This window comes from Salminus brasiliensis, chromosome 3 (assembly GCF_030463535.1).
Source record: "Salminus brasiliensis chromosome 3, fSalBra1.hap2, whole genome shotgun sequence".
Classification (NCBI taxonomy): Eukaryota; Metazoa; Chordata; class Actinopteri; order Characiformes; family Bryconidae; genus Salminus; species Salminus brasiliensis.
In genome coordinates this window covers 35,272,369-35,283,053 of record NC_132880.1, presented here as the reverse complement: position 1 = coordinate 35,283,053, position 10,685 = coordinate 35,272,369, and the positions used below count along the sequence as shown (strand labels likewise).

The 10,685-nt window shown below is 37.0% G+C and overlaps 1 pseudogene; it reads right to left on the bottom strand.

Moving 5' to 3' along the window:
- Nucleotides 1-204: 204 nt before the first annotated feature.
- Nucleotides 205-9,713, bottom strand: LOC140552043 (CBY1-interacting BAR domain-containing protein 1-like; annotated as a pseudogene).
- Between the last annotated feature and the right edge of the window lie 972 nt (nt 9,714-10,685).

Here is a 10,685-nt window from a genome sequence, read left to right as displayed (position 1 = left end):
TCAAGACATTTCATACGGCATTAAGTTCACAATAATGAATTTGAACACTGTCCAACATGGCATGGCGAGACATTAACCCTTGTTAACAGCATACAGTGTACAGAAAAAAAATCCAGAACGTTGCTCCCTTTCACACGAGCAGTGTGTAAATGTATGCAGAATTATTTTTAAATGTTTACAAAAACTTTACCAGTATTACCAGTATTACACTGAGTTTATACTAATTGTAATTACTGCTGGTTGTACAAACATACACTGTTTATTGAATCATTTAATTGCAGATCACTGGATAATTTTAAAAATATTAATTACAACACTATTAAACACTGTGGCACAGAGTCTGCTCAGTCTAATTCTCATCATCTGCAACATCCTCTAAATCATCGTCCTCTGCCACATCATCCTCAGTGTCCTTATTCTCATCTTCACCATCCTTTTTCCCCCTGTGACGCTGGTGTCCTTGACAGAAAACAGAAAATATATAGGCATACAGAATAAAATTAGGACACCCATGAAAAACCTGAATTGCATGAAAAAAATGCAATTGTCTTGTGAGAATAAAGTTAGGTCATCCCCACAGTCATCCCCACAGTCATTACACATTTCATTTACACTTATCCAGAGCGGCTTACAAGGTTACTCGTATTACAGATGTGGGCCAATGTAGTGTTAGGAGTCTTGCCCAAGGACATGGCAGCATAGCCACCCAAACCGGAAATTAAACCCCAGTCTCCCACATGGTGTGGTAGCTCACTGGTTAGAAGCACTACACCAACCACATGTCACATCACATCAGCTGGTTAGTGAAGGTTGTGGAGGAGCCTGTCTTCTTTACACCCCAGAGCTTTAGTTTGCTTTAGTTTAGACTGTTGGTTTTGATGGATTGATGATTGGGGCTGCTTATCTGCAGAAGGGCCTGGCAAGCTCTTCATCTTAGAATCCACTATGAATTGGGTGTCCTAATGTTTTATCTTGCAAGAAAATAGCTTTTCTATTTATTAAGTGATTTCTAACAGACATTTCTTTAGTTATACGTGTTTAATTATTATTATATTACTAATAACCTATCTCCATCAAATGTTCAGATGTTTAAATATGTTAAGAAAAACAAAGGATTTCATGAGACCTAACATTTTCGCATGACTGTAAGTATGTTGTTTCAGAGGAACCAGCTTATCACTTGGTTATTCTTAGTGAGTAACCTGCTGTAGTACAAGGTTGGAAGTCCCCATGATAGATGTATTTACTGAGCATCATCAGGCAAACATTCTCTTTGTATTTGGCAGAGCATTTCAGGTCAAACAACTTCACCACCAGCCACACTAAAACATTTTCTCTATGAGGAAACTCACATGAAGAGAACATCCAAAGAGTGGGCCTGCTCTATCTCAGGCTAAATCAGGAACTGCCGTTCTGTACACCTACTGTATGTTCCTGTTGTTACACTGACTACCTGACTCACCTATGACTGATTTTTCTATCCTACTTTAATGAATGGCACATTGATAAGCATGACAACTGAAATCAACCTATAATAAGTCATATCATTATACTACTGACAATTGAACTACTTTTAACACTGACCAAAGCAGCACTCATGGCCACACTGGGCAGGACAGGTGCATTCACCAAGCTCTCTATTAGCAATAACAGTCATATGAGATGTAACTGAACTTCTGGTAATCCTGTATGAATATAAAAGCAGTAACTGCACTGATTACAGGAAGCTTTCCAGCATGAATGCATGAGTACTTTATGAGAAGCAATGGGTCTAAAAGTGTAAACAGCAATAAAACTATGAAATATCTGTTTCATAAAAACAAACAAAAAGTAAAAATACATTGAATAATAAGAAACAGAGTTCCTGCAAAACTTCTATATATGTAAAATATTTGAAATGCACTTACCTGCAACGTCCCTGATTTGGCCATGGATGTTCCAGTTCGATTCAAGGATGTTTTGGAATTAGCACAGACTATGTCTAAGCGGGACTGATAGTCAGGAGGGTGCAGCGAGCTCCTGAATACCTGCAAAGACAATAAAGGCAGTTACAGACTATTGTTCACTTAGAGAAAACTAAAGAAATACTAACATCTCATTTTATAATGAAAAAAAAACAAAGAGGATGTCAGTCTGGGTCAATGGAAAAAATAATGTCTTAAATAAATATATACAGTGCTTTTCAGTCTAATCTATACTTTCCCTATCGGTAGCGTACTATCTTACTTACCACATTAAACACAGACTTCTATTACAAATGTGTTTGGAGTTCTTTTACAAACTACAGGAAAACACATAAACACTAAAGATATAGAGACTTGGCTGAATGGACAATGCTTAGAACCAAACAGTAAACCGATCGAGACGTGATACAGACAGTTTAAGTATTTGGACAGTGAGAAAAGTTCTGTCATTTTGCCATGATGTGACTGAAGTGTAGACTGCAGGCTTTAATGCATGGAGTTTGACAAAAATAGGCTCTTCTACATTTTACTAAAAAGTAACTGGAAAGACTAATGATTATAAATATAAGGAGTATTTTGAAACATCTTGTAAAAGTATATGCTTACTTACATGAGTGTTCTTGACATGAATTTTTTAAACTAAGGAAAGTATTCAGCGATCATCTATTTTAGTGGCATTTAGTGCCCTGCTTCTTTTTCCAAATGTACCAAATAGTTGATTTGGTTACTCCTAAAGTTTGTGCTTTGTCTCTGATTGGCTTGTCCTGTTTTCTTAACCAGATGATCAACCTGTTTATTATTTAATTGTCTGTGCCTGTGAAAACGGCTGTAATATGGTTCATTCAATAGTTTTGATAACCAACTTGAATTAAAGCTGAAAGTCTAAACTTAAATCAGGTCTCGGCTGTTTCACTATTTCCACTGAGATGCTGTACAGAGGCAAAATGACAAAAAAGAACGAGCCAATGTCTAAGTATTTTTAGGCCTCATTAGTGATCCTCTGCAAAGTTCCTAATCAGTTATTTGAGTTATTATAGTCATTGCATTTATAAACCTCCCATGTCACTGTATCAAAATGCCACTTTATTAACTTGCAAAATATTACTGATTAGGGGTGCAACAAGTAATCAGCAAATTAGTCACTACTTTAATAGGAAATTAGTTGGTCATCACACATCAGCACATTTCTTGCGCTAACTAGGAAGGATTCTGGAAGTATGTGGATCTCAGATTAAACGTCAATGTTTTAACATAATATAACAGTGTGAAATAAGTTTCACAGTAATAATTCCCACAATCTGGATGCAGAGATGCAGTGAAAACAGATTTTAATAGAGATTGTGCCTGTGTGTCTGTCATGTGAATGGAGCATTTGGATAAAACGGTTAGAGAGGAATAAGGCAACACATCTGCAGTGACATCACTCAATGTGTCAATGGCGAGTACAGTTATATCTCTGAGGCGTGGGAGTCTCATATGAACACGGGCTAAGAGTAAAAAGGAGAACGTTTCAAGTAAATCAACCCGGTCATTGGTTGAAATATGAATGGGAGTTCTCGTAATGCTCAATGCATCTGTTTACTGATAAAGCCCCGCCAAAAAGAGCTAATTAACGTGGTGGTAATGGATACAGTCACGGCCTTTAACAAAAACAGCCAGTCAGCTTGCTGGTTTCAAGCGGGGGGGGCTTGACGATATTGAGGCTTCAGCCAGACCGTATCAAAATAAAAGTCACTAATACAAATAAAGCAGTAAAAAATTCTTTCAGGATGAAAGCTAAAATTATCATCTCGCATTTGTTCGAGATGATGATGGGAAAACTGATGTCTTTTTTATTGCTCCTACTTTGCACAGCCTCATTTTTAAAATTTTGACAGGAAAAAGATATTGGAGTTTTGTTCATATTTTACATTAACAGGAAAGTTCATTAAAACAGAATATCTTTATCTTTAGCAAATATTAGAAAAACACCTTTAACCTGATTGATAATCTGAATAATTAATTATTAGTTTAAATAATTGAAAGATAATTTGATATAAAATATGGCTATTAAAATTTTCTAATAAAAAGTTGTATATTCTTGCAGGAACCTCATGTTGTCAGAACCAGTCAAACGAGAACAAAGCTTGCTTTTGCAGGTCAGATCAAGAATTCATGAATAAGCCAAAGAGAAAATTCCAGCGCCAACTGTCAAGCCAAGCATGTTTTTCAAGATGCCTCTCAGATTACATAGCAAGGGCTATGAAAGGGACGGCATTCCAGGAAGCAGGACATTCGGTGTTGTAATGACATTTCTATTAGATAGAACCAGAGCAGAACAGAACAGACACGAGACAGTCTGTCAGGTCTGCTGAAGTGGTGAGCAAAGCCTGTGCAGCAGCGTTGAAAGTGAATGAGTGTATACCTCTAGATCGCCCTCCTCATCAACATTCTGGATGTGCTGATAGGCAGAAGTATATCTCCAAAGGTTTGGAGTGGAAGATCATCTCTATAGTCACAAAGTCCTTAAAGATTTTCTGTATATCAGAGAAGAAGGCAGCATGGTAATATTCATCTAGGTGAAACATCCATACAGCCATGCATCTCACTGAATGACCAATCTACCAAACTAAAAAGGATTGCTTTTAGAAAGCAGGCTACCTCCTAAAACTGTGCAATGCTTTCTCCACATATCAAGTAAATTATGTCTCAGAGACCTTGATATCTTGAATGTGCTGTTTTTTAAACACATCAATTGTCTACTCCAGTTGGCGAGTCGTGTGCGTAGCGTCCATTGTGGCTCTCTGGAGTTCACTCTCAGCCTGTCACGACACAAGTGAAACTCATGATGCAGAGAACAAACTGTTCAGAGCAGTCTGTTCATTTACTGTGGTACGTCGTAACGGGAAATCACCCCAGTGAGAAGTGTTAAGCTGCTGTCTTACAGTGATTACACACAACACGACTATCATACAGGCTCACTGTTGTGAATTCAGATGACCCACCTGTGACTTTAGCTATCTGTAAAGAAAGTATTTTTGTCTGCATTTTTATTGTAAATCTCTATTTAGAGAAACGTTTTCCTTCTTGACATTTCAAACCAGTTTCTGTGATTGAGCTGTGAGCAACAGTACAATGCTACTCTTGTATAACATCCTCCAGAACATGGTCTTTAGTGCTCAAACAATGTGTCTATATCTCTAGACTACCAACATTTGCAACCACCTGTGGATGTTTCATAGCTCAAATGTCCTTCCTGAGCTTATTAAAACAATGAAATCATGGAGAAAGTGATCTAAAAAGTCTAAAACAGGCTTAAAATCAACAGTCAAGAACATTCTAAACTATAATCTGTTATTCTTTTCTTCTAGCAATAATGAACAGGTAAGGGAAACCGATCCAAGTTGAAGTTTGTTGGAGAATGCTGGAGAATGGTGGGTCAGTGCAGCACAAGCCTAAACCTGCAAACTTCACAAAGGTGTAAACAAGACAAATTGAAGAAGAACAGAGAGCCGACAGTAAAGATACAATGATCTGCCTGTCTGAGGGGTTTCTCTGTCTCATTCTCTCCAGCTGCTGCATCTGCTTTGCCTCTCGGTTCCTAGCACTCTGGGTCAGCTTCAGGTCCGCCTGTGTGTTGGAGAAAAACATTGGAAGAAAGTTCTCATGTTCATGCACAGGATGAAAAAGCTTTAAACAAAGACAAGACAGTGCTGCTCTCTGTGTACTGAGGTGTACAAAAATAAATAAATAATGGAAACACTAAACAAGTGCATTCTGTACAGCTCTTCACAAAATACACACTGCCTTCACACACATCTACACTGGACATATCGTTAAAAAAATTTAAAATATTGACCAATGTATGATTGTGTGCGTGTCATTAATTGGATTATTGCATTATTGACTGAACACTAGTAAAAAGAACATGAAGAATTTTGGTGAATTTTTAGTTTTAGCATTTGCTTTCACCTTTAAAGACAGAAACTATTGAAGGTTTTAGCTGATAAGGACAGAAAACTGACCACACATAATGAAGAAAAAGTTTAAGGCTTCATTCCCACGGCAGTTGAAGTGGCCCAAATCCGATTTTTTCAGCAATGTTTTTAAATGTGACTTATTGTGAATGTTCATCTGAACAGTTCATGCTCCTAAACTGACGTGCATGCCGAAAAATGTGATGCTTCATGTGAATTTTTGGTTTAATCTTCACCAGCAACACAGGACCTATCGAGCAGTTCCAGTGGCTGACAGCCATTAAAAGGGGCAGGTTATTCGGCTATGGTCATGTTTTTGGTTTGGGTCATTGGTTTCTTTAAACTTCATTTTTAATCTTTTGATTTCCCTTCCACACTGCAGCAGCGCCCTCTTGTGGCAGTGTTCTGACATTTCTTTAGAAAGTTATTTAAACAGGGAGCAGTTTTCTTCATGTGTCTCGATATGTACCTTTTTTTTTTTGTTCGAACAGAGACATCAACCCAAATATTTATGAGCTTGGTTACCTTGCTATCTCGCCACTGAAAACCTTGCTTACTGTTGTCGTTCATTGTCCCTTCTCCTCAGCGGACACTTATAATGATATTGCATGATTTTAATACTGCAGATGAACTGCCACACATATCTGTGTCATATATTTACCTGCTGTAGGAAAGTATCCCAAAACACCTACTGCTGAAAACTACAAAATCCTAAACTCAAAATACTGTTTTCTGACAGTTTGAAATATTCAAAATATTAAAGCAGAATACAAAATGGCACAAAGTTACCATGTTAACACAAACGATTAATCTGAAAACTTTATTGTGTTCATGGTTTCATTCATGGTTTCATTAGAAGAGGTAAGCTTAAAAGAGCAGCAAACTGTGTGATTGATTTTTTTAATCAACTGACAGCCCTAGAAATTTTCTTTAATGGCTTACGGACGAGTATCTCAATGAAAAACCTCTACTATAGTAAAATGAACAGTTAAATGTGGAGAAATAAGAAATGCTGGCATTTAGAAGCATCTCCTCCATCTGAAACCTGCATAAATAGTCTTTAGTGTTACTATTACTGTAACTGCACATATGCAAGACTTTAAAACTGCCTTATGATATAAGATATAATACAGTATTAAAGCAAAAAAGGCCTTCACTAAGTCAGACACATGTTAATGCGTTCTCCTTATATTACAAAACTTATTAGTCAGAATGTATTGCAGTTTTTAAGGCCCAGATCAGATCATTTTCGGGCAAAAGAGAAAAAATAGAAACAAACTTCTGCTCTCCACTGAAACACCAGATATGTGGCCACAATCAACCAATTACCATTGTAAAAAGAATGTGAACAATTGTGAATTTTTGGTTTTAACATTTGCTTTCACCTTTAAAGAAAGAACCTATTAAAGGTCTTAGCTGATAAAGACAGAAAACTGACCACACATAATGAAGGAAAATGTTAAGGCTTCATTCCCACAGCAGTTGAAGTGGCCCAAATCCGATTTTCTCAGCAATGTTTTTAAATGTGACTTATAGTGGACATTCATCTGAACAGTTCATGCTCCTAAACTGACATGCATGCCAAAAAATGTGATGCTTCATGTGAATTTTTGGTTTAATCTTCGCCTGCAACACAAGCATCTCCTCCTTCTGAAACCTGCATAGATAGTCTTTAGTGTTACTAACTGCACATATGCAAGACTTTAAAACTGCCTTACTTATTTGTATGCAAAGATATAATACAGTATTAAGACAAACACAGGCTTCACTAAGTCTATATATATATATATATAAGAGCCTGTAGTCACACATAAACTAAAAGCCACGGTATATGGTTGCAGGTTAGACCTGAAAACCAACAAAGACGATGGAAATATTCTGCTATTATTGGGTTGCAGACTGAATGCACTTCTGTAAAAGACAAATAGTTTTCCTGTAATTTCATTATCTGTCTCAATAGTTATGCTCACCTATACCAACTGATAAAAAATTTTTGGATGATATTGCCCCAGAAGTGATAAACAATACGTTTTGTCATTTGTCATTGTCATATATTGGTAATACAATAACATAATATTGCAATTATACAATTTTAAAGAGCCAAGAGAGAAAAAATAGGAGACGAACTTTGCTCTCCACTGAAACACCAGATATGTGGCCATAATCAATCAATTACCATTGTCATATGAAGTGATGGACCAATCCTTTTATGCTGTTAGTGGTGTTTACTAGCTCTGCTGTGTTCTGATGCTCACTATACTGGGCTGAGTGAAATACTCTGAATGTGTATATCAGGTTAGTGCTGTTAAACGTCTTTACAGCTGCTTCACCAAGAGAAACGTTTGAAAAGAGGCAGTGGTCCTTATCCTCCTGTCGTGGGCATCGCTAGTGTTAGGGGGAGCTACAAATGGGTGAGTTAGATTGGCAGCACTAATGGGAAAATGAAAACCAACCTAAATGGTAAAACCAACTGACAGGCATTGTTTCTATTAGAACGTGCATCGAAATCCAACACAGCTGCTGTGCATGAGGGCAGACACGGCTTTGCGGCCCTGAACCCTTCCGCAACGCTTGATGTTTCACAGTGGACGCAACATATGCTGGTCAGCTATACAATTATTTAAACAACACAGCAGAGCTGCAGGCCACCCAGGACTGTGAGCACATCATGAGTGTGAATATAAAGAAATGCTGCCCTCATGTGATCACTGTGAGTAACACAAGATTATTGACTATCTGTATTTGTTGCCTGTGTATTAAAAAGACATTAAGTGGACACATGCGTAAAATCCCTAAACTTACCCTTTTCATTTTCACAACAGTTCCATAGGCTTTCAACGGTTCAACCACTTTAGCTTCCAGTCTTTCCACCTGTGAGCAATGGTTACATATTAGAAATGTCTGATCTCATATAGAATACGAATTTATCCCACTAAATTGGCAGAACATTAACAGGAATAGTCCTGAATCTTAAAAAGCTGGTCTGCAATTTTTGTGTCCATTTTTTAAGTTTGGTGTTTCAGTGTCTGCATACAGGCTGACCTCTCTAACCAACAGGTCAGCTTTGTCCCTCAGTCGGGCAGTTTTACGCACATATCCCGCAAAGAGTTGAAACAAGTCTCTGAAGTGTTTCTCCACATGGGTGATGCTCTCCTGAATCTGCTTGGTTTGTGTGTCCCTTTACCAAACAGTAAATAAGCAACGAGGAATAGCATGATGTACAGTACGGTACAGTATTTAGAATAAGACACTGCTGTCTGAAATGAAATGTAGTGATAATCCCTTTGGTGTCCTTTTGGAAGAACTAGAAGAAAATAGCCGAATCGCATTGTATTTCATTAGCATATTTAAATATTTAAATAATCTGATACTGTTTCATTTATTGCGCATAGATTGCGCATCCCGTTTTGCACGTTATTTATTTTAGAAAAATATCTGCTATGAGTACCTGTGCTGCAATCCTACTTCCACTACTAAAGAAGAGAAGAGAAGGGGGAAAAGTTCCCTCATCGTGCTGTAGTAATACATGTGTAAAAATTTAATAAATAAATTTGAGGGAAAAAAAAAAAAACAAAAAACAAAAATATATATATATATATATATATATATATATATATATATATATTTTTTTTTTTTTTTTTTTTTTTTCTAAAGCTAACTAAACATGCACACAGTATTTGGTTTGAACGTCAGGTGTTGTTCCCAAACTGCCAAAATAGATAATAAAAATCCTTGACGAACGTATATATATATATATATATATACACTTGTTTTGCACAGAAAAAGGGAGCATGAACAACTTTGAACAACTTTGTAACTTTGTTACATGGACACACTTTCTCATTCAATGCGTTTTCTGTATTTTCATGACTATTTACATTGTAGATTCTCACTGAAGGCATCAAAACTATGAATGAACACATGTGGAGTTATGTACTTAACAAAAAAAGGTGAAAAAACTGAAAAAATCTTTTATATTCTAGTTTCTTCAAAATAGCCACCCTTTGCTCTGATTACTGCTTTGCACACTCTTGGCATTCTCTCAATGAGCTTCAAGAGGTAGTCACCTGAAATGGTTTTCCAACAGTCTTGAAGGAGTTCCCAGAGGTGTTTAGCACTTGTTGGCCCCTTTGCCATCACACTGCGGTCCAGCTCACCCCAAACCATCTCGATTGGGTTCAGGTCCGGTGACTGTGGAGGCCAAGTCATCTGCCGCAGCACTCCATCACTCTCCTTCTTGGTCAAATAGCCCTTACACAGCCTGGAGGTGTGTTTGGGGTCATTGTCCTGTGGAAAAATACGTTCCCTTTTTCTGTGCAAAACAAGTAATTCATGAGTAACTAAAACACTGATAACAGGGAAGAAGTTTTAAGATAGATTGTGCGACATTATGGCATTTAACGTTTATCACCTGTTCCTGTTATTAATGACCGTTTTTATATATCATATTTAACTGAACACATAAGGTTTGAAATGCACATAGGACTCATCCCCTGTGTTTGTGTCTGTTGTTTTAGCTACTGTCTAGATTATAGTCTTTTGAAATCAGCAGTAACATTTATTTTATTTCTGTTTTTTTTCTTTGTTTTATTTATTTGATTATTTTGTTTATGTTCTTAATATTAGCTGTAGACAGGTCTCTTTAGATACATTGGTCAAAGTCTTGAGAATAATGGCCTTTATGTCTTCAATCAAGAAGATCTTCGTACAGGTAAGTCAGGAAAGAATGGTGACAAATGTCGTAATGAGATGCCCAGCACTGTGT